Below are 25132 nucleotides of genomic sequence, written 5' to 3' on the forward strand. Positions count from 1 at the left end.
ATTTAGAGTGGAATTGTTTGACTGATTTGTATGTCTAGCCTTAATATTCATATGTATCTATATTTCCTACTCAAAAAATTTTGATATTCTCAGTAACCTTAACACAGAGCACTAGGGCTAAACTTAAACACTGCCAAATCAAATGTTCCTATGAAACATGATCAGTGGCCATGTGATGTGACCATTAAACAAACTGATATTATCACAGGTGAGGAGAGGATGGAGGGAACCCATTCTACCTCCTAAGGTCAAAAGACAACATTCACTATCACACACACAAAATGCCAGAGTCTGAGCTTAGTTTTGTTTTATCCTTTAATTCTTTGAAATCATTGTTTTTACATCACCATCCATGGGATTTGACACTTTCCATAGAGAGCAAGCATCCTCAAAACCCCACAGCCATCAAGACAAACACCATCACACAGTTACTTTCACAATGGGAAGGGGTTAGGTGGAGGGGGGAGGACAGGGGTGCGGGTGGGATTTTAACAGCATTAGCAACCTCAAACCTAAAGCTCTTCTCTCAATCTGCGTTTCGCTTACATCACATATTAGCGTAGCATAGAAAAATATCCAAGCTGACAGAGCAAGAAGGAGGATTGTGTGTGTCTATGTGTATGCTTTCATGTGTGTGTGTGTGTGTGTGTGTATATGGAGGTGACACGATGGCGAGGCCGGCGTTGGCAGCTGGTTTATAATATCTGAGTCAATGCTTTAGGCATTGTGCTCCACCACAGCTGCAGACAGCGCTGGGTGCATGGTACCCACTGGGCACAAACATCTATTCCACGTTGGTTCAGGATCATTTTATTGAAATTACATAGAAACAATGTGGATTCAACCAGTGTGGGCCTAGAGGGTAGATATATGTGGCCTTGTAGAGGAGTTCTGGGTAATTGCTATCATGTGAAGCTTGTGGCGCCCTCTCAATGACACAATTCAGGGCCCACGAATCATGGGTCAGAAGAAGCATGTTGATCCCACCCAACTAGCCATAAGCTTATATACAAATGGTGACACACTGAAACTGGGTGAAGTCTGCAGCAACGGTTCATTTTAGAAAAGAAGGGTAGAGAAGAAAACAAGTGTGAGAGTGTGTGTATGTGTGTGTGTGTGAGAGAGAGAGGAGGGAGTTCTATAGTCTGCATGGCTTCCATACAGCTAGTCTGCCACGGGCACTATGTTATTCTAATAGCACCGGGTCTGGACGGGTTGCTATGGGTAACTTACGATCTGACAAGCGTTGCCATGACAAACAAAAAGTGAGGCCTGGAGGGCCTCATGGTCAAGGCAATGTGGCAACAATGGAAGAGCCAGAGAGAGAGGAAGAGCGGGGTGGAAACAAGCGAAGACATACTTTTAGTCTCAGGAGGACTCATGTACGTCTGGCTGCCAAAATGTATTTGTGCTTCGGCAGCCCCCTCTCCCCCCCCTCCCCCAAATCAGAGTGAAAAAAAAGTCCAGTCTATGGGAATAGAGGGATTAATAATTTTAACCCTGCGTCAACCTCTGTTTGAGAGATATGCATTCCAACACTAAGCAAGCAACTAGGAGACTCATGCTGAAAAGATGCCAATACACCGGATAGGGTTTTTCATTGGATCGAGAACAACCACTGGAGAATCAACGATTTTAAATATTGTTAGTGATCATAGTAAAAATAATAATGACAACAATAATCATGATAATAATAATCAAAATCATAATCATGATGACCATAATATCTCAATGAGAATGACAGAAGAAGAGAGGAGGTAAATGTAGACTAAAGAGATGGTTTGCTCAGCCATGTACTCTACACATGTGAGGACGAAGACTTGTCCAAGCCCTCATCTCACATGGGAGATTTGACAGTTTTGTTGGAGTATAAGCACAGGAGTGGCCTGAACGCTGCCACCTGAGTGATTGAACACGAACAAGCAGACAGCTCAACACCACCTTCCCTCTCATCCCTGTCTCATCTCATTCCCTGTAGACACTGAAGTGTCAACATTTCATTTCCCTGCTATGGATTCCATAAACACAGATACTGTTACTACCCTGAAAGAGACTACCTTTTAAGAGCTTCCTACGAGACCTTAACACGGCCATGAAAACCAAAGTTCCAATGTGCTGGAAGGACATACAGCCACCACTTGTTCCGTGAGTGCATGCGTGCAAGTGTGTGTCTGTGTGTGCATAACAGTGTGTGTGTCTGTGTGTGCATAACAGTGTGTGTGTCTGTGTGTGCATAACAGTGTGAGTGAGTGTTTTGCTCTGTATTAAGTCATGAAGAGGAAAAGGCGAAGACTGCAGAATGGCAACTTTTAGGCCAAGATCTCACCGACATGCGAGTGAAGGAAGAAAAACAGCTGGAGGACTGCTTTGCCTTAATGAAAACCAGACCGTGCAAAACGAGTGAGAGTGAAGGACCATTACTGTCACTCCAGGTCTGGGCCCAAAGGAGTGGTGCACTGAGACCTGTGTGTGTGTCTGTGTCTGTGTGTGTGTGTCTGTGTGTGTGTGTGTGTGTGTGTGTGTGTGTGTGTGTGTGTGTGTGTGTGTGTGTGTGTGTGTGTGTGTGTGTGTGTGTGTGTGTGTGTGTGTGTGTGTGTGTGTGTGTGTGTGTGTGTGTGTGTGTGTGTGTGTGTGTGTGTGTGTGTGTGTGTGTGTGTGTGTGTGCCCAGACCCTCACAACATAACACTGCATACTAGTTAGAAATACAATACTCCATGTCTACTTTCAAGCTCAAATGAATAGTGTTCAGCCTTAGGCCACTAAGTACAGAATGACACTAAATAGCAGAAACAAGTACGGTTAAAAACCCTAAAACATTAAAACATTTTCAACATATTAAGCATAGATTTTTTTTTACAGGAGCACTACCAGTGGAATACCAAAGAACAAAATCTGGCACCTTTGTATCGGTTAACACTGGCTATTTTACATTTTTATCTTACATCCTTCTCTTACCACAATAAGAATAATAACAAATCAAACTATCAGTACAAATTCTATGGGTTCAGGCACATAAAGAGTTAAAAGGGAAATGGAGTGAATGAATAGAAAAGACCGTGAGTCTTCTAAATGCACTGGTTGGTACTGGGACATTCTAGAACAGTGGGAGGATGCTATCTTACAAGCATTTCACTACACCCGCAATAACATCTGCTAAATATGTGTATGTGACCAATACATGTGATTACCTGCAACACTGTCAATTAAATGGTCTATGGATCTTAAAGATCCCATAACAGTGAGTGGTCACAATACCCTTCGAGCCAGGTATATGGGCAGTGGACACATACTGTACTACAGCGTAGCTGAGTACAAGGAGTGTGGCACCATCTTGCTAAGAGGCTGAATTGAATGAGGCGATGAGAAATTGGGCATTCCCTAGTATTCTCACTAACATCTTTCTTCCTTCCCTTCCACCCGGCTACACTCCTCCCAACATCCTAACTTTGAGTCACATCTCCTCTCATGGAAGTTCCATAATGGCCTCTCCCTGGGAGACAGCGTTCTATCCAACGCCCGCCAACTCCTTCTCCTACTATACTGGACTTTCCCCGCTTCACAAGCAGCTTTCAAATATGGGGCATGTTTTTTTTCCATTTCATCTATAATCTAACAAAGCTACGGGTGGGATGACATGAGGTGAGCACCAGTGACAAGTTCCTCCTAGGTTTTCAACACTACAGTGGTTTGACTTATACTAATCTCATGTATCATCGCGTAGCCTGGGGATGAGGACAGCTTACTACCAGCGTGCAGTGATTTTCAAACGATAACAATGGACGGTTTTACAGTCTCATAATCATTTTCCTTATAGCAACAAGTCAATAAATGGCGTTGATCATAGCCAGTGCTGAACTGATCTGAGGGCGAAGCTGTATAAACAGTAGAGAACAAAGACAAAGCAGAGACAGACAGTGAACATATCAATTGAGGAAGGCATATTAGCATCTCCATGTTCACTACACAATTTTAGCGCAACTAATCTAATGTGCCCATAGACGGGTTGGCCGACAACGTAACGAAAGTTATGCGCCCGCATCAATGTGGCCCGGAAGGCGTGCGTTGTTATGATTCTGAACGGACCAATAGCGAGCAACAATGACAGGAAGCTGCCATGTAGGGAATTGTAGGTGGCTCGTTTCAGCTCGTTGAATCTTGATATTGATACCATGTCTTGTTTCAAGGTGCTTTGACTGATGTCATGTCTATGCTAATATGGCTCAAATTCGCTAGCTAGCTAACCTTACAACTGGAACAATGTATTTTGAGAGACAAATGCTCATTGTGCAAACATATTTATATGTTTTCAATAAACATTTGGAGACTAAATAGAGTTTACATGTTGTCAATAGTTGAAGCCAACACTGTCTGTTTTGCCTAATAGTTGCACACACGTCGGTTTTGTTACTAAACAACCAACCCGTCTATTATCTGAAGGTAAAACACAAGTACAACATGCTGCCCTTGTGTCTCCATACTTCATTCACCATACATCCAAAATTAGAAAAGAGGGACGGAATCTATGCAAATGCAACAAGCACCGTCTTGACCTTCTGGCCGTGTTAAAACTGCTCAGTCTAGTCTCACTTCAGCCCTCTATTAGAACATGAAAATAAAAAACTAAACTGAATGATACATGGCAGGTAGAAAGTACAGTATAAAACACGAAATAATACAGTCCAAAGTGCTCATATTAGGAGTGTTGTTTTTCCATTTTTATGTGTCTCCTCTAGGGTGGGGCGTTTGGGGGTTGGGGGGGAAAGAGTCGGGGAAAGATGTAGGGAGCGTGAGAGGGGTTGAGAGATTGAGGAGGGGAGAATTGGTCAGGCACTGTAGCTAGAGGGTTTGCCTCCTGGTGGAATGGCCCCCTAGTCCCTGATGCCCCTCCCCTCAAGCTCTCATTTCCCCTGGTGGCCAATAGGAGTTGAGTTGTTAACCCAGGTTGGTGATGTTGGCCCTGCCACCGGGTGGCGCCACAATGCGCTGGGTGTTACGTCGAGGAAGGTTGTCATCAACTTGAGCACCTACAAATACAGAAGAGGAGGAGGATGTCAATATCACTGGATTTTCATTGTTATGAAAAAGTTTATCATCAAAGCTATAATAGTGCGCAACTATTATATGACACTGCTGGTCATCTATGAACGTTTGGACATCTTGAAGAACGATCTGGCCTTAATGGCAATGTACTCTTATAATCTCCACCCGGCACAGCCAGAAGAGGACTGGCTGCCCCTCAGAGCCTGGTTCCTCTCTAGGTTTCTTTCACCATGCTTGTACTGTTTGGGGTTTTAGGCTGGGTTTCTGTATAAGCACTTTGCTGACATCAAAATGGCTTCACAAAGATGTTTGATTGATTGAGAAATAATGACAGATACTGTATCTCTAATGAGATTGATCCACCCAAGTGTTCCTCACCAGATAGGCTGAACCCTGACTGGTGCAGGTTGCGGACAGGCTGAGCACCAGCTGCTGCCTGCTTGGCTGGAGAGGTCTTGGCAGAAGAGGCAGGAGTCATAGTTTTGGGTGTGAGTGACACCTCACAGACAGGCCCGTCATAGAGGCCTCGGGGAACTCCCCTCAGCTCAGCCAGCTGGAAAACCGGGAAGAGGCAGAATAAAGAGTCAAGATCAAACAACCTAAACCTACTGATAGTGGAATGCAACATCCAGCTTGTCAGCAAACAACGTAACATAATACAGGGTATCAACAAAGACTGTAACCCACTCCCCTAGTTACATCAGTAACACTCAAGCTGGTAATAAAAGACAGAAATGCACAACACAGCCCAGAATGACACAATTCCATAACAGTGCTGTACCCTGCTGCGAGCCCTTATCCTCTTGTAGACGTAGTCGGAGAAGGGCTTCCGGCCCACGAAGCGGCCGCACCCCTCAGTGGTGTGGAGGTTCCCCTCCTCCAGGACCAATTTACCCTGGCTGATCACCACCAGGGGCGCGCCACGCACCTCCACGCCCTCAAATATGTTATACTCCACATTCTGGAAGAGCGATAGGGGGAGAAAGGAGGAGAGGAAATATAGTATATCATTTTTTCAATCTGACCAATATTTCCATATATCAATCAGCCTCTTATGATTTGTGCGAGTTGATTGGCGTTCAGTACTAGTGTGGTACTAGTGTGGTACTAGTGTGGTACTAGTGTGGTACTAGTGTGGTACTAGTGTACCAGTGGAGCAGTTGTTTTATAGTGGGCCAATGTTCAAATCATTAACAGTTCCCTATGTGTTTTTCAATGGTTAGATAAATGGCAATTGAAAACCCTTCTGGAGAGAGCATCATTGATGTGCTGGTGAGATTTGAGTCTCTCCAGACAACAGACCATTGATTAAGTCAGGCAGCGAGGAGCAGAGTGTTACAAGGCAGTTTACAACAGGGTGTGTGCAGTGGAGCAGCAGTGTGACCAGTGTGACCAGTGTGACCAGTGTGACCTCCTAAAAGCTACTGGCTGACTAGGCAAACTGGTGGGCTTCACAGGGCTTAGAAACAGCATGAGGTCACACGGAGGCTGGACATCCCACCTCACACGGATGAACACACCACTCTCTCTGAATGACCAATTTTCCACATTTAAATTAGTCTATTTCCTGACCAAACAGAAAGAAATAAACCATAGAACATAGAGAGCTAGAGCAATTAGATATCAAAAACACATATGCATACAGACTGGCACATACAGACAGACACACACACAGGCACACACACACACACACACACAGGCACACACACACACACACACACACACACACACACACACACACACACACACACACACACACACACACACACACACACACACACACACACACACACACACACACACACACACACACACACACACACACACACACACACACACACACACACACACACACACAGTGTGACTTTCCTGCTAACAATCAGAAATGAGATGTTTCAGTACTCTGGCAGAGTTTGAGGATGACATCACTCCCCTGAGTCAACATAAGGCCCACGCCCTAGTGCTGGGGAACCCAACCAATCATACGTGGTCAGGAGTAAGATGACCATAAAAAGACCAATATGGAGAGTCGTTTCATAGAACTATTACAATTTAACCTATTATGTTCACTTCAATGTTTAAAGATGAACAATTTATTTTGGGGCATTTTCCCAAAGATCAATCTGTGGTAACATGTAATACCATATGGCTGGATATACAGTAGATTGTGCCTTTCTGACTGTACAGTATTTGTGCATAGTGTGTGACTGGCTGACCGAGTTGTGGCTCTTGGCTGAGATGATCTTGATGACATCTGGGTCCCAGAGGACCAGGTCGGCGTCAGAGCCCACAGCGATGCGGCCCTTACGGGGGTAAAGGTTGAAGATCTTAGCCGCGTTGGTGCTGGTGACCGCCACAAACTGGTTCTCATCCATTTTACCTGTCACCTGGATGGGCCAGGTGAAAACAGAGACCATGGCGGTTAACTTTGTGTTGTTAGGACATGTGAGTGTGTAAGGTAAAAATGTGTACAAATACAAATACACATACTGTACACTATATCTACATGTCAGTATGTTCCACTCTAAGTACCGTATGTGAGAATATGTGACTGTATTGTATAGTATATAGTATGTATTCATCTCTCACCACACACTTGTCCCAGATGAGGGACATTCTCTCCTCAGTGCCGTTGGTACCCTCAGGGATGAGGGTGAAGTCGTCTTTGCCCACGGCGCGCTGGGCAGTGCTGAAGGTGCAGTGGGCACTGCCAGTCACCTGCAGGTCCCCACTGGAGAGGAGGGCACAGTGAAAGAGATTAGGATGGGAGAGGAGACATTGAGGAGAGCAAAACAGACTGTGACACCTGGGGTCAGATTGGGATGATTGTCCTACTTGATATTGTTACCATGATAACACTTTACATCATGAATATGGGTATTTGTCCTGTCCAATCCAGTTTAGTTTTTATTGAACCTTTATTCAACCAGGCACGTCAACTAAGAACACATTGTTATTTACAATGACGGCTTGGCAAGAGGCAAAAGGCCTCGTCTGAGATTTTTTTAAACAATCAATGTAAGACGTAACGGACAACCCAGACAGAAGACACAGGCTTGGTAGTGTCAAGGAATTGAGTTAGTGCTCTCACCAGGAGAGCAGGGAGCTGAGATAGTCGGGCGTGGTCGGGTCTGGGCTGAGGGGCGGGGATGTGATGAAGGCTGCGGCCTTGGCCCAGTTCTTGCTCCAATAGTGTGAGCCATCTGTGCCCAGGCTGGCAGTGATTGGCTCCCCGTACACAACAGTGCCTCCAAGGCCAATCAGAAACATGATGTGATTACAGATTTAAATGATGTTATTGACGCAAACAATATGGTGCCTCTCCCTTCTTTTGGTTCACATGTGTGCATCTTCCCTTCATCTTTCTGTATGTTTGTATGCTAGCAAACATCCTAGTGTCTCAGTGTCTCACCCTTCTTCCTGGCCTGAGCGATGACATCAGCAGCACTCTTGCTCATCACCTTGGTGATGTAGAGGGGACAATTAGTCTGATTGGCTACTGTCACAGAGCGGTTGACAGCCTCCGCCTCCACCTGAAATAGACACCAGGGTTCAGAGGTCAAGGTGACCTTGCAAGGACACATTTGGGAAACAAAAAGGGAAGATAAAAACAGAAAGGGGTAGGAAGTAAAATGCTGATGCATCCTACCTCTTCAGGACGGCTCAAGACGTGTCCCTCAGGTCCAGTGATGCCCTGCTCCAGAATACGACGCTGCTCCTGAACGGAAAATAACAGGCATATTTTAAAATTGTCCGGTGTTAGGTGTAGTAAATGGGGTTTTATAGTCCAGTAAATGGTGTATTGTTAGCCCCAGGTCTTACCTCAGCCACGATGTCTCCGTTCTCAGCATGGACCTGAGCGATGGCACCCAGATCCCGGATCACACTGAACACCTCATAGACCTGCAGAAAAGAACCATGTCAGCATCATGAGACAACCACAGATGGATCAAAGAACAGACACACAGACAAACTTGGCATCTTGTCATGGTTTTGTAAAGTTAATTGAGCATATACTTATAATGCCAATTTCACACACACAGTATGTAAAACTCATACACTCACAGATGCATCAGTGGTAAAACCAGTTACTGATGTATGACTGATGTATGAGTCTAGTATGAGTCATCGTTTCCCAACAGCCAGAAATGAAATAAAGAGCTATCATCGTTTTCCTTGGGAGACCTGCACAAATTAGAGCATAATGCTCTGGCCTGGGCAGCCTCCATGCATTCCTCAGGCAGCTGCAAAGACCAACACAGGCTGTTTTCAAATGAGCCTCGCGTCCGAGATGAATCTGTTTTTACCAGAGACAGACACATGGACTGGTGCATTGTTTTGTCATCCTTTACACCCTCTGGGGACCCACACAGACATTTATTGCATCAGCCTCCCCATCCACCATCAACTCAGCCCTCAGCCAGAGCAGGCCATGGGAAGCTGCTGGATTTAAGCGCTAGAGTATATGATGTCATACAGTGTAATTTATTAAGCATTCAGTTTCATTTTGCCACATACCGTTTAATAGTATGGTTAATGAGGTGCGAAATCAATTGAATTCCTTTCATACTATATCCTTAAAGGTTATTATAACCGTTAATGATCTTTGTGATGGTAGCGATCGTTGTGTGTTTCCAGTGAAGCAAACAGGGAGCCAACGTCGAAAAAGCTAAAGTGTGATAAAGGAAGTCCTACCTGAGAGTCAGTAAGCTGGAAAACATCCTTATAAGCCAGATAGACAAGGAAAGAGTTGACACCTGAGGAAAGAGAGGGCGTGTCAGAGGAAGGTACAGGAAGTGGGAAAGAGTTGACACCTGAGGAAAGAGAGGGGGTGTCAGAGGAAGGTATAGGGAGTGGGAAAGAGTTGACACCTGAGGAAAGAGAGGCGTGTCAGAGGATGGTACAGGAAGTGGGAAAGAGTTGACACCTGAGGAATGAGAGGCGTGTCAGAGGAAGGTACAGGAAGTGGGAAAGAGTTGACACCGGAGGAAAGAGAGGGCGTGTCAGAGGAAGGTACAGGGAGTGGGAAAGAGTTGACACCTAAGAAAAGAGAGGGCGTGTCAGAGGAAGGTACAGGGAGTGGGAAAGAGTTGACACCGGAGGAAAGAGAGGGCATGTCAGAGGAAGGTACAGGAAGTGAGAAAGAGAAACAAAGAGAGACAAAGACACCAATAACGGTTGTAGAAGAAACAGACTGAAACTAGGCTGAACAAATGTACATGTTTAAACCAATCTTTGGGAAATGTAACAACCATACACAAAGAGAAAACACAACTAATCTTAACCTACTATAGGATGTCATATGTACTGGGTGTGGCAATACCGTGGTCCTTGACGAGGGCCTCCATCTCCTCCTGAACTCCCTTGTGCCACTCAGTGATGTCCACATGCAGGGAGTAGTCACAACAGGACTTGCTGTCCGCCCACTCACGCCACTGCTCAAAGGCTGACAGCAGGCTGGCCCCGGGTTCCGGGACCACGTGGTCAACTAGTGGACACAGACACATACAATTAGTTAGCGAATTGGTCCTAAAATATTCCTTTGTAATGTTAGGGGTGCTTTCAACTATAATTGATTTTATTTCACCTATATTTAACTAGGCAAGTCAGTTAAGAACAAATTCTTATTTTCAATGACGGCCTAGGAACAGTGGGTTAACTGCCTGTTCAGGGGCAAAATGACAGATTTGTACCTTGTTAGCTCGGGGATTTGAACTTGCAACCTTCCGGTTGCTAGTCCAACACTCTAACCACTAGGCTACCCTGCAGGCCCAAGCCTTGCCAAGTAGCTCAGATTAAACGGCTATATCTGGGTCTTGCGTCATTTTTTTGTTCTCCATCAGGATGTACTGTACAGCAACTGTAGGGCTGTGAGGTGTGTGAACCATTTTACATAGCTGGTTCTGTGGACTTTGCAGTGCTGTCAGCAGGAGCCCGCATTCTGCATGATAGGACAAAGCTATCTAACACTCCAGGAGTCTGTGTGACTGCTGAGGAGGGAAGGGGACCTGAACAGATGGCATGGTGCTGAGGCATCTAAACTCTAGGAATGCTTCAGACAGGCCACGCTATTGCTGAGCAATTATGAGGAGAGTGGAAAGACGACTTGCAAATGGTTTTGAATGTCTCCCTCATCTTCTTTTCACCGCACTCAGCAGCACCTGGTGGCCACGCAAGCCTAACACTCTGTAACGGATGGGTCTTTATGGGTTCAGGACTTGGCGCTGCCTATGTTTGTTCATCTAGATAACTCTCCCTTTGATTTGGCCATCTGATTTTGCGTTCAGTTTTCACCTGTTGCTTGGCCCTAGGACCATGTCCCTATTAGGATAGATCGAGCTCAGTTTGATTTTTTATCACTGCACCCTCCCAATGCTTCTCAAGAGAGGGAAAAGAGACCTGGAGGGTGTAGGTGGTAGTGTACACCTACTGAGGATCATGGTGGTGCCCCCTGCCAGGGCGGCATCTTGGGTGCCCTGGTAGAAGTCTCGGAGGACCTGAGCCCACTGAGGTCATGCTCCCGGTCGGGCAGTTTCTGGAATTTGACCGCTGGTCATTTATGAACATTTGAACATCTTGGTCATGTTCGTTATAATCTCCCCTGGCATAACTGGCCATGCTAGGTTTCTTCCTAGGTTTTGGGCTTTCGATGATCTTCACCCCACCGGGCACATTGTTTCAAGTTTTCTGTACAGCACTTTGAGAATTTGTCTGAAGCTATATAAATAAATTTCAGAGATTTGATGGGAGAGCCATAGAGGAGCTGGAGAGCTTCTCAAGAGAGGGAGAGGTAGTGAGAGAGAGACTGAGAGAGAGAGAGAGCATAACCAGCAAGCCGATGAGAGAGAGAGAGAGAGAGAGAGAGAACAGAAAGAGAGATAGATAGTTATAATACGAGTTATCATTATGACTGCACTTACTCTGTAAACTACTCGGTAAAACCGAACAACGACCATTGTTAGGTGTAATGAATAATAAAGATGGTTCAGAGATAGTTAACCTCTCGGAGGCAGAGCCAGTGAACCTCAGGAGGTGTCGTTGTGAAACTCACTTGATCTGGCCATCCTCCATGTAGATGTCAGCACAGAAGGACTGGTCATCGTTCACGATCTTCGCCCCTTTGATCAGGAGACGATCGCTCTAGAAGATAATCAAGATAATATAACTATTAGTTAGTAAACACATCCATTTCCTCTTCATTCTCACAGAATTGACACAGTGAAGTAAGTGTTCTTTCAGGAAAAGGCTTTAATGCCAGAACACCAGAATGTAACACACACGGAATGGCCTGAGACTTTGTGTGACCATTTAAAATGAGCTTATATAAGGGTGAGTATTGTATTTGGCACCACCGCAGTACAAGCCACTTTCTTTACAGGAAGCATCGGCTAGCACTGTGCTATTAACATATTACATCAAAATATAGGATCTTCATTTGTTTATCCTGTTGCAGGAGAACGTAGCGCATTTGAGGTTTAAAAAAAAGCTTCTGAAAGTTTGTGATTTCCACATTCACCTGCACAACACTTCATTTGTTTATCCTGTTGCAGGAGAACGTAGCGCATTTGAGGTTTAAAAAAAAGCTTCTGAAAGTTTGTGATTTCCACATTGAAATTTCAGACACGATATTCCCTTAAGAAATATGTATCACGACCCTATAAAAATGTCCATGAATTAGAATCTACATAATAATTCACATTTACTGTAACTGCAGGATAATGTTTTTCAAATGTAAGATCCTACATCTGTCACCCACACCATGGCCAAAAGATGCAGATGGCTACCTCTCTGACATATTGGGCAGTGTAACAACATGTGTCACTGTCACAGCATTATCTGACGTTCTGCCTTGTTTTGCTCTGTTGCGTCACACTTATATTAGGCTTTGTCCAAGTGAGTTCTGTGTTGATAAGGAACCACGTGTCCTCCCACAATGATCTAGGCTTTTGTTATAAGAGAGAGAGAGAGAGAGAGAGAGAGAGAGAGAGAGAGAGAGAGAGAGAGAGAGAGAGAGAGAGAGAGAGAGAGAGAGAGAGAGAGAGAGAGCGAGCAGAGCAGAGCTGTAAGAATTAATATTTTAGTTCAATGCACAGATATGAATCAGCACCAGATCTTGGGTGAAGCTCGTTCAACCATTACAGTGTGTGTGTGAAACAGAGTAAGGGACAGAAAGTATGTGTTTGGGAGAGAGAGATAGGAGAGAGGAAGCAGGAGTTAAATAGGAACAAAAGACAGATACACAGCAGGTTGTGGATCGGAGCTCAGCAGCAGCTTTTACAGAGTCTTAAAGAGAGACTGTGTGAGCAATGCTTCATGCACATCCTAATACAGGGACAAAGTGAATGCAGAAGCAGAACTACAGTGTGCTTATTACAGACAGCTGGATACAACATGTCCAGGAACAAAATCTGGAATATACATCTTCTAATGGATAATTTACTAGCTAGGCTGATACCAACATGGTTCCAAATTATTGTGAGGAGTGCACTGATGATACATTGGCAAGCAGCAAAGCCCGCCTGAGGACGCGCCCCTCCGGCATCCTCACTGGCTGACAGAATAATGGGCATAATAAGGGAGCAATCAGGATGCAGACCTGGTAATCAATCATCCACGCCTCTGTCTCCAGGCCACTTGTCTCTGTGTGAGACTTAGAGAGGGGGGGACCTGACCCCCCCCTGTGTTGCCCCAGTGGTGATGGGCTCTTCTCCAAAAGGGGAGTGGCACCATTCTGGTCATGAGCCCTTTAGCATCCTCCACAAACAAAGGCTGCTCTGTTTGAGTTTCAGCAGCTAGTGTGTTTCCCTGCTAGAAAACCCTGGCCCCAATCAGAACTGCTTTCCAAAGGGAAACAATACCTCGCCCCAAAATGTATTTGGGCTAAAGAATAGAAAACCCCTCTCTGTGACATTGACATCCTTTGGTATATTTTCCCCAATAAAGGTGGTTACTTGTTCCCTGCCAGCTAAAAAGCATTTTATAAAACACAGACACATACACAGAAACACGCTCTCTTTCAAACAAACCCCCAATGAATGTCTTGTTAGAGGTGACTATGTCAGGTCTTGGCACATGCATATAAGCAGTTGCCATTTTTGATGACTCATGTGACAGGAGTGATGAACCCAGTCTATTCTCACATCTATGTGGAGCAGAATGCTGTGCTGCAGGGCCTGGCGAGACTCCATCCTGTTTTGGCAACTATTCACTGAACAACTGAGTCATGTGTTTGACTGTCATTACATCATTTTCTGTCGTGCCATTAGACGTGTAAACTGGAAGTCTTTACTGAAATCCATTCATACACACTCTTACAAATATGTGTAAGACAGACATCATGATATAACAACAATACATTCAGTTTTAGATACTCATACTTGACCAAAAATGGCAAGGAAAGTTACAGGAAAAATGTGGTCCCAAGATAACAACAGTCAAGTGCTTTCAAATTCAATCTGCTGTGGAGTATTTCCATATATAAATGTGTATGTGTAACGGATGTGAAATAGCTAGCTAGTTAACGGTAGGGCGCGCTAAATAGCGTTTCAATCGGTGATGTCACTTGCTCTGAGACCTTGAAGTAGTAGTTCCCCTCCCCGCAGCTTTTGTGGAGCGATGGGTAACGATGCTTCGTGGGTGACTGTTGTTGATGTGTGCAGAGGGTCCCTGGTTCGCGCCCGGGTATGGGCGAGGGGACGGTCTAAAGTTAATACTGTTACATATGCCTATTCCATGTTTCTTCTTATTTCATCCTATTTAGCCGTTCATTGTGTTTAACCCTTGTAGGTTTAAGCCCTTAGATCGCAATATCTACTAAGCTAACATATGGAATTGTTTTAAGATGGTCATAAAATGTATTATTTAGCCATTCGATTCTGAATTGTAGGATCTCTGGAGGTATAAAAAAATATATATACAGTACCAGTCAAAAGTTTGGAAACACCTACTCATTCAAGGGTTTTTCTTTATTTTTACTATTTTTGACATTTTCGACAAATAGAGAAGATATCAAAACAATGAAATAACACGAATGGAATCATGAAGTAACCAAAAAAGTGTAACAAAATAAAAATATAGTTTCTATTTTAGATTCTTCAAAGTAGCCACCATTTGCCTTGATGACAGATTTGCACACGTTTGATATTCTCTCAACCAGTTTCACCTGGAATGCTTTTCCAACAGTCTCGAGGGATTTCCCACATATGCTGAGCACTTGTCGGCTGCTTTTCCTTCACTTTGCGGTCCAACTCATCCCAAACCATCTCAATTGGTTTGAGGTCGGGTGATTGTGGAGGCCAGGTCATCTGATGCAGCACCCCATCACTCTCCTTCTGGGTCAAATAGCCCGTACGCAGCCTGGAGGTGTGTTGGGTCATTGTCCTTTTTAAAAACAAATGATAGTCCCACTAAGCGCAAACCAGATGGGATGGCGTATTGCTGCAGAATGCTCTGGTAGCAATGCTGGTTAAGTGTGCCTTTAAATTCTAAATAAATCACTGACAGTGTCAGACGCAAAGCACCCCCACAGCATCATACCTCCTCCTTCATGCTTCACGGTGGGAACTACGCATGCAGAGATCTTCCGTTCACCTACTCTGCGTCTCACAAAGACATGGCGGTTGGAACCAAAAATCTCAACTATGAACTCATCAGACCAAAGGACAGATTTCCACCGGTCTAATGTCCATTGTTCATGTTTCTTGGTCCAAGCAAGTCTCTTATTATTATTGGTGTCCTTCAGTTGAGGTTTTTTGAAGAAATTCAACCATGAAGGCGATTCAGGCAGTATCCTCTGAACAGTTGAAGAGGCGTGATCTGTTACTTGAACTCTGTGAAGCATATATTTGGGTTGCAATCTGGGGTGCAGTTAACTCTAATGAACTTATCCTCTGCAGCAGAGGTAACTCTGGGTCTTCCTTTTCTGTGGAGGTCCTCATGAGAGCCAGTTTCATCATAGCGCTTCAAGGTTTTTGTGACTGCACATGGAAGAAAATGTCAAACATCTTGACATTTTCTGGATTTACTTACCTTCATGTCTTAAAGTAATGATGGACTGTCGTTTCTCTTTGCTTACTTGAGCTGTTCTTGCCATAATATGCACTTGGTATTTTACCAAATAGGGATATCTTCTGTATACCACCCCTACCTTGTCACAACACAACTGATTGGTTCAAACGTATTAAGGAAAGAAATTCCACAAATTAACTTTTAACAAGGCACACCTGTTAATTGAAATGCATTCCAGGTGAAAACCTCATGAAGCTGGTTGGGAGAATGCCAAGAGTGTGCAAAGCTGTCATCAAGGCAAAGGGTGGCTACTTTGAAGAATCTCAAATATAAAATATATTTTTATTCATTTAACACTGTTGGTTACTACATGATTCCATATGTGTTATTTCACAGTTTTGATGTCTTCACTACTACCATACTATATAGAAAATAGTCAAAATAAAGAAAAACCCTGGAATGAGTAGGTGTGTCAAAATGTTTCACTGGTGCTATATATTTGAAGATGCATTTGCAGGTCAGAGAAAGTCCCCATTTACTTGGCCTGTGACGGCCATCAGCATCATGCTGTGGGAGAGCATCTCTTTTTGATTTTACTGGACCTGAGCCAAACATGACAGTGACCTTCCCTGGATAAGAACAAGTTCCAGCCAAACACAAAAAGGATGTGGACAGGGTTTCAACAACAAAAAATGATCAACTCAACTTAGACAAATAATATGCCTATGGTTGTTGGTCAATGTTCATTAATCATCTCTGACCAACTAATACAACCCATACATCTTTGTCAACAAAAATACCTAAATAATAACTGATTCAATTGAGATTTAAGTGTAGAATCAAGTTTTCAAAATGTCCCTATGGTCAAAATTAGATCTGAACCAATAACAAGCCCAGCAGCAGACTAGAGCCTGGATTGGTTAGACTTACTGTATATCAGAGAGATAGACTGAGTGAGGTAGCATTGATCAGTCCTCTTTCCACAGTGTGTGGAAGATCAATCCTGTGTATCATGTGATAGAGGGTTTGGATTAAAACTATACTGATGCCTAAATAAAGCTGTATCAGCAAATTTGAACATTTAAACCATTAGGCAAAGATGTTAATCTACTGGGCCTGAGCAGCCTTCCTAGATCGAAGACTAATGCTGTCGAATTAGGTAACCAGGCAACAGCATGTGTTGTTCTCTCCCAGCGGAAAACTCCCAGGAAACATGTGCTACAGCTGGGGTGGAGAAGCATCAAGCATGCCGACTCATCTAAATCACAGCCACTGATCCAATAGTTTGTTTCCAGTGGAGGGGAGACCTGAACACCGCCCTCAGACCCCGTCAGCTCTGTCTCTTGGACCTGGAATTGCTGATGGGTGGCTGTCTGGTTTAAGACACGTAGACTATGACTGTTCCTGTACTCTCACCGCACAGACGCTCTGATTTAGAAGTATGGATTTTGTGGAGCCAACAATCTGACTAAAGAAGTACTGTGTAGCGGCCGCCGGATCCTCTTAAAGAAAAAGGAAACATTGCTTGTCAGGAAGCAATCCCAGGTTGCACTGGGGCACCATAAGGCTGAGGTATGCGTGCATCCCAGTTGCTTTCCTTCCCCTATCTTCCTGTGCCCAGCTGGTGAAGTGGACATAAATACATGCTACCTCACACTGGAGGGTTTATGAATGGGGATATCCTGGATTATATCTTCCAGCATATATGGCAGTTGGCCGGTGGCCCTTAGAACCAAGAGTGTGCTTTGTGTAATGTGTGAACATGGAATGCCCCGGGCCACAGTGCATTGTGGGATTACTGTAGGAAAATGGCGGGCTGGAGATGAGCAGTGCCAGGCTGGACTGTCTTTAGTAAGAGAGACTGATATAACAGGAAGAGACAGGGCCTTCTGGGTAAAAAGGCATCCACGGCGGCCTGCACTGACTCCTGAACTCTTGACCCCAGAGCCTGGGAACCACAAGAAGACCTCTCTCAGTAAAAGTATTCATGACATGTCAATCCTGCAATAAAGTCCATCATCTTTATACAGGAGCCCTTTCAGTCCTACTCTTGAATTAAAATACATCTAAAAATCTATTTATGTTTCCTTCTTTTTCAACTGTAAAGTTGAGTGTATCTGACTGTAAATTAAAATAATCTTATTCATGGAGGAATTGAACGAGTCATCTTTTGAAGGCAGTCCCAGGTGGTGATTTTAGGATGAGATTCATATTTTATGAGGCCCTGATGTGTGCTGTTCCCCAGTCTGCCTCTCTCTGCAGTCTGCAGCTGACCACTACAGCTGATGACGACAGCCTCATACTGCAGCCTGCCTGCTGTCCTTTGTTAGGCCTTTGACTTTCCAATCTCTGTGTGTGTGTGTGTGTGTGTGTGTGTGTGTGTGTGTGTGTGTGTGTGTGTGTGTGTGTGTGTGTGTGTGTGTGTGTGTGTGTGTGTGTGTGTGTGTGTGTGTGTGTGTGTGTGTGTGTGTGTGTGTGTGTGTGTGTGTGTGTGTGTGTGTGTGTGTATTAACTTGCAATACAGAAAGTAGCATCCATCCTTTGTGTGTATCTGTGTGTTTGGTTTTACAGCGAATTGTTTAGTACGTTAGATTTACCCTACTTTGTTCTTACTCTGTCTCGTTCCCTGGTCCAGAGTGTACATTCTATATCCGTTTAGAGTTAGTTTGATCACTGTTGGGGCTACTATGGCTCCTACTCCTCTGATTTAACACTTTAACAGTTAGGCTCATCTTGGAGTCTACTCCAGAACTGGATGAAGACAGAGCCCGGAGCAAGAAGATGAGAATGAATGAAAGAGCTTCTCTTTGACTGTGCACACAGCTGATATACAAAAGCAAACACATTCATACACATGGTCATCAATCTACCTTGAAACAGTTCATATGACAGTCAATTAGACCCAGTGACACGCCCTGGCCACTGGTCCTGGGACCGATGGCTATGTTATGGGTAAATTAATGAAATAAACAAGGACAGGGACGACCTGGATAAGCAGCAGATTGTTGGATTATAAGGGGATTGTGTGGTTCCATAATTGTGTGTGACTGAGGCTGTCTCTAAGACAGACAGACAACACACAGTGTGTTCACTGCTCCCTGCCACAGGGGTGTGGCACAGTAACACACACTGCGGCTGTGTGTGTGTGTGTGTGTGTGTGTGTGTGTGTGTGTGTGTGTGGACGTGTTTAATTATACTTGTAGGGACCAGGAGTCCCCACAAGAATAGTAAACAAACAACAATTTGACCAACTCGGGACATGTTGCTAGTCCCCACAATATCAAATGCTATTTTCTAGGGGGTTTGGGGTGAAAGTTAGAATGAATTATAATTCAATTTAGGATTGGTGTTAGTTTTATGGTTAGGGTTGGGAGCTAGGGTTAGGGTTAAGGTTAGGTTCTCGGGAAAAGGTTAGGGTAAGAGTACGGGTTAGGACTTAGGGAAAATAGGATTTTGAATGGGACTGAATTGTGTCCCCCCACAAGGTTAGTTATACAACACTGTGCGTGTGCATGTGTGAATAGATCATTAGTGAGTTAGGCCTGGCCTGTTCCCTTCACTGAGTAATGCAGTATCCACATAAGCAGGGTGTAGGATATGGCAGGGGTTTAGGGCAAACCTGCTCCAGTTGTGTCAGACTCAGCCAGCCTGACAGCTTGCTGGAGTAACCCACCAGGATGCCAGCCAAAGCCCCTTTCAACGTGTTTTCTTTGTCCACACCAAAGCTCATGCACACACAATGAGGAGAGGCACTCTACCCCCAAAAGCTTAGACTGTTAAATATCTTTCTTTAGGTCATATTTTCGATGAAAGGGTAGGTTTTATGACATGTGGGCCCACATCTCTTTTATACGGGTGTATTCAGGTATGGGTTCATTGCAGTGGGGTGGGGAACCATTGCAGTGGGGAACCATGAGGGTCAGTAGTTTATTGTGACCATGAGGAGTTCATAGACAGACCAGTATAGTTTAGTAGAGACGAAAACCTATTAATGATCCAGTTCAGTGTAATCAATATGGAAAGACAGTAGTCTATAGTTTTTGCCCCTTTCCCTTCATTACTGTGAAAGCTAAGAGACGAGGGAGGAAATTGGAGCTACTGCCGCCCCTCTCCCATTCTTCTTCTCTTTCCATTATCCTATAGGCCTACCGCCATTCTCTCTTCGCCATGATTTCTCCCGGCTCCCGGGAATAACCTGGGGGAAAAGACAAGGCTGCCTCACCTAAACCACACAAAATCCGTCAACAATAACGGCCTGCATTCCCTAACCCCGACTTTAAATAAAACATTTCACCGAATTAACCGAGTTTGCATTGTGCAGAAAAGCGAACCCGACATTGCAGCGGATGGGCGGTTGCGAGAAAACTATTGCATTTGCTCCACTCGTTGGCTTGCGGTGATAACCGGCCAGACACCGTTCCCTAACAAAGAACATCGGCGTGGAAATGTAATAACGCGCGACCGCGAAACCTCAGCAGTGCGCTTACTGCCTTTTATGCGTGAAAATGATTCGCGGACAACATTTCAAGGATAGTTTCACAATAGCCATGTGATATAGCTTATTCAAACGTGGACAGTCAACCACAGGCTTACATGTTGTCAAATAAAGACAATTGAAATAATTCCTTGAAATAGATGCTCTGAAGGATCACGTGTGTGGACCCGATTTTATTTATAGGCACCTTATTAAAGGCCTATAGCCAAGAGCTCGTGCAGAAATGATTTCACAGCTGATGCGAACAGGTCCTTCACCTCTGAGCTGTAGGTCCACCGGAGAGAGCATTCAACTACGGACCACATGCCTAATTTCACCAATGGTGAGTGGCGAATGTTGTAGGTTAATTAGTTACATGCACAATGTTCATTTCGTTCGATGGAATGAATACATATTTTCCTAACTCACTGTAATGCGGGGAATGTTCTTCTTGCCCTGATAGCCTTGCCCAGACATCTTCGCTGTTCTGTTCTTGCTGCACTTAGTGGACCGCTATCAATTGAATGGATGTTCAGAATACTGAGGCGCGCCGGGTGGATAAGGCCGGTGTGGAATCGGCAGGAAAAAAAATAGCAGCAAAGAGTGGGTACAATTCCAAAAGGAGTCGTGCGTCCTAAAGGGGGAGGCCACCGCTCGCAGAATCTCGGAAAAGAATCGCAGCTCCAGATCACGTCTTCTCTCCTGTTCTCCGCCGATGCACCAAACCTTGCCAGACCGACTCAGACACAGAGGGAGGGAGGGACATATACTCTGGACGAAGCCCAACGTGCATGCGCAGAACCCCGCCCTGATCCATTGAGAAGTCAGGCACTATGCCGTTTCCAGTACAGTAGTAGGCTCCAGCTAGCTACACCACTACTGCCTGTCCTGGATATAATTTCATGTCATCGTTGAAGAATCTGGCGTAAGAACGTCATCATAACCACACAAAAAGCATAGATCAAAAAATACGAGGAGATATACTGGGGTGGCAGGTATCCTAGTGGTTAGCGCGTTGGGTCAGTAACCCGAAAGGATGCTACATCGAATCCCCGAGCTGACAAAGTAAAAATATGTTGTTCTGCCCCTAAACAAGGCAGGTAACCCACTGTTCCTATGCCATCGACTTGCCTGGTTAAATATTTCAAAAATACTTCTAAGGTATATAAAACATTATATAAATGTATGGAAAAGTATCCGATTGTGAGAAATTAGTACATTAGACTACTCAAGAAATGGAATATAAATCAGAGGATATTTGCAGAGAGTATTATAGTAGTAGATGATCTGTCAGAGGTGTGTGCTTACGTACATTAGCTTTTTTCCCCCCACCGAGCTATAGCCTACACCCATTGCAGAGGGACCCTATGGAACATCAGTCTCGGCCAGCTCACAACAGGAACTACTCCCTCTGATGGCTACTCCACAGCATTAGCACAGGAAGTTATGGCCCATCACAGAGCCTGATGGGGAATGTAAGCAAACTTCACCTGATAATGTCCCGTCTGTTTAAAGGTGATTTGAAGGATCACTGTGTGCTATCCTTGCTCTGGATTTGCCTTCCCTATAGTCAATGATCCATACCTCAATAACATTAAATAGCCTATGAAACCTTATCCTCTAGGCCTGGTAGGTAATGGCTAAATAACCAAGTCATTTTATGCAACTGGCAGTTTATACAGCGTAGCCTAGTGGTTAGAGCGTTGGACTAGCAACCGGAAGGTTGCGAGTTCAAACCCCCGAGCTGACAAGGTACAAATCGTTCTGAACTGCCACTGTTCCTAGGCCGTCATTGAAAATAAGAATGTTCTTAACTGACTTGCCTGGTTAAATAAAGGTAAAATTAAAAAATGTTGCAACCCAGTATCCTACAAAATACCCGGAGAGGGTGCCGATACTGAAGGTACCAGATTTACGTGTGGACCAGGCGAAATGTGGCAGCTATACCATCCAATTTGTAAGTCGCTCTGGATAAGAGCGTCTGCTAAATGACTTAAATGTAAATGTAAATCTGCAGGGACCAGGTCTCGTTTGGAACTGGCGAAATGTATAAACTATACCAGTTGACCATGCGCGGCGCTGTTTCACCCATTTTGTAGACAGGCCCATTGTTCTGTCTTTCAATTATTAGGTTAAAATAATTCCCTGATCGATTGTAATTGATGATGGTAAAAATATAAATAATATAATATTTTGGTCGTTTTTACTCTGCTGTCTGAATATTTCTATTAGTCTAGAATTGATTTTAAAATGAGCAGTAAACATGTTGAGGCTTATTCACACTGGGAGATGTATTTTTGTAAGTGTATATTTTGTATCTGCAATTTGGTGTAATATAAATGTTTTATTAACCAGTTTTGTGTCAATTTTTCCTAATTTAGAATAATGGTTGTCACGTTTCGAAACGCAGTAATTCAAGAGGTCGGCATAATTAATTGCCCTGGCATTGATTGATTGAGTAAAGGCAATAGCTAAATGGTTTGGAAAGCGACTTGACATTTTTTGTAACGATTGGGAAGTTTCTAGAGATCCCAGTGAACTCCTTTCTGCATGACTGTGTCGATTTATTTCTGCTTTATCTGTGGGAGCCAGACAGACAGACATATATAGAAGAAAGAAAGAAATACATGTATTTTATTTAATTTCATCCAGGGTGACAAAGCACAAAAATCTGTAGCTCTTACCCTGTCATCCAGGTTCTGCAGAGCTGATTTTCCTCTGCTCTCCCGTATCTCGACCCTTGGCTGGGAGATGTCCGTCTGCCTGTCAATGACCTGTCCGTCACTCCTTCTACTGCCCCCCGGCAGTGACTGGAAATCCAACGTCTTGCTGTCGCCAGAACCTTCAACTGGACAGAACATGCCACAGAATTTCTGCCGTGGCATGGGGCTACCCGAGCCCATGTTCTTGAAGAAGGCAGGGACTTCCCCGGTAGTCGACATGATTGCACAGCGGGGTTGATGAGTTCTGATCCTTTGTAGCGCTGCTTGCGAATTGCGAACCCTAAGCTTGGACAGCCACCGCCTTGCTGGTTGATAGCGCAGGTGGTCGTCCCTGAACGGTATCAGCGATGGATGAAAATACTGTTTCTGTCCTCAGTGCGAAAGGGAAGAATATCATACATCATAATTTAATAGGAAATGTGCGACATTATTTTATCTGTAAAATCGAAAATAGCTAATTATTTGCTAATGCAAGTCCAAGTATTTTTTTAGCTCATCTCAAGCAATTACACAGAGATGCACCAAATGTTCACTATATCCTATCATTTTCTATACCCATACGATTTTGAGACCAAATGTAATCTCTTGCACTCACATAATTGCTTTCTCACGTAGATAGAAAATACTGTATAACACACAGCCTAAATGCAAAACATGAATAAATGATCCAATAACTTGCCCAGCCTAGTAACCTAATTCCCATCCCAATGCGCAATGAATGAATGAGGTTGAGATATGCTGAGAAGATTTACCTTTAAGATGCGAGCAAACTCCACAGTGTCTGGTAAATGGTGCTCAGATATAGCTGGAGGATATCAGAGCCGTCTGTCCGGAAGTAATGCCCAAAAATGAACAGTGCACTCACTAGCATAGGACAGACAATGCTTTCTTAATCAAATGTAGCTCATCTGTTGCCCCAATCGATTAAGAGTAGCCTACTACTTAGAGGGGTATGACGTCAATCAAAAGCCTCATACACTGGTCTGGTCTTAATGTGATTTGCACCGGAGAGGTAGTGAGAAAACTACGTCAATAAATGTAACTACTGGGTTAAATTGTGGCCAACTGAAAACTTCGAATCTTCAGAATGGGGTCAAAAGGCAGTCAGAGCACCTCTGACTTTTCCACGTCACACACCGCTCAACAATGAAGGGCGCTGTCCCTTCAGCACCATCCAATCCACATGTGTGACTGGGCAAGTCTTCTGCACTAGTGGCGCTGAGAGCTCTGGCAGCAGTTGTTCATGTTCTGAATTCTTCCTCGCTTGCTCACACGTGGAAAAAACATGACTCAACTATATTCTGAAAAGGAATTGCGTTTTAACTTTTATATATTTTCCTCAGTATCACAAGATCAGACTTTATTTTATGTTATCAGTGTCCACTGATATTTCTTATATAAATGAATGCAGATTGTATAGGCCTATGTTCAGTTACATGATGATCATAAGTTCTCATGGGCATTTATGCATACTTGTACATTTGATGACATTAAATGGTATTTTTTCGATTACATAACATGTTATATACATGGTTTCTTGTAACAGCATTAAGACAAAAGCTAGATCAGGCAGTATCACACATGATAATAGCGTTCAGCAGAGTCAGAACACAGTTTGCCCATCTTGGAAGGACACAAGGCCATTTTGTTCTCCTGTCAAGACAGACAGAGCCAAGGCCTAGTTTCCATAACAACATAGTACAAACTGGCCTGGCTGCTCTCCAGGGGGGACATCGGGGCCCGTGTCTAGGTGAGCATTAGGGTTGTCTAGGAAAGGGCAGAATGGAAGAGAGGAGTGGATGATTGGATGTCAAAGAGGAGTTTCTATGTCCAAATGCAAACAATAAAAGTATGTCCACACAACCACACCCAACAATCAAGAGTAGT

General features: G+C 44.1%; 1 pseudogene across 1 annotated transcript; it reads right to left on the reverse strand.

Annotated features, from left to right (window-relative positions):
* Window positions 1–301: 301 nt before the first annotated feature.
* LOC124007001 lies at window positions 302–24372 on the reverse strand (annotated as a pseudogene). The gene is made up of 15 exons (XR_006833856.1): window positions 23998–24372; window positions 23207–23616; window positions 11984–12181; window positions 11472–11538; window positions 10365–10529; window positions 9737–9798; window positions 8864–8944; window positions 8691–8759; window positions 8454–8574; window positions 8133–8289; window positions 7631–7772; window positions 7258–7428; window positions 5823–6002; window positions 5420–5594; window positions 302–5025 (listed from the first exon to the last, which is right to left on the reverse strand). The product of XR_006833856.1 is annotated as a dihydropyrimidinase-related protein 2-like (transcript).
* Between the last annotated feature and the right edge of the window lie 760 nt (window positions 24373–25132).

This window comes from Oncorhynchus gorbuscha, linkage group LG20 (genome assembly GCF_021184085.1).
Source record: "Oncorhynchus gorbuscha isolate QuinsamMale2020 ecotype Even-year linkage group LG20, OgorEven_v1.0, whole genome shotgun sequence".
Classification (NCBI taxonomy): Eukaryota; Metazoa; Chordata; class Actinopteri; order Salmoniformes; family Salmonidae; genus Oncorhynchus; species Oncorhynchus gorbuscha.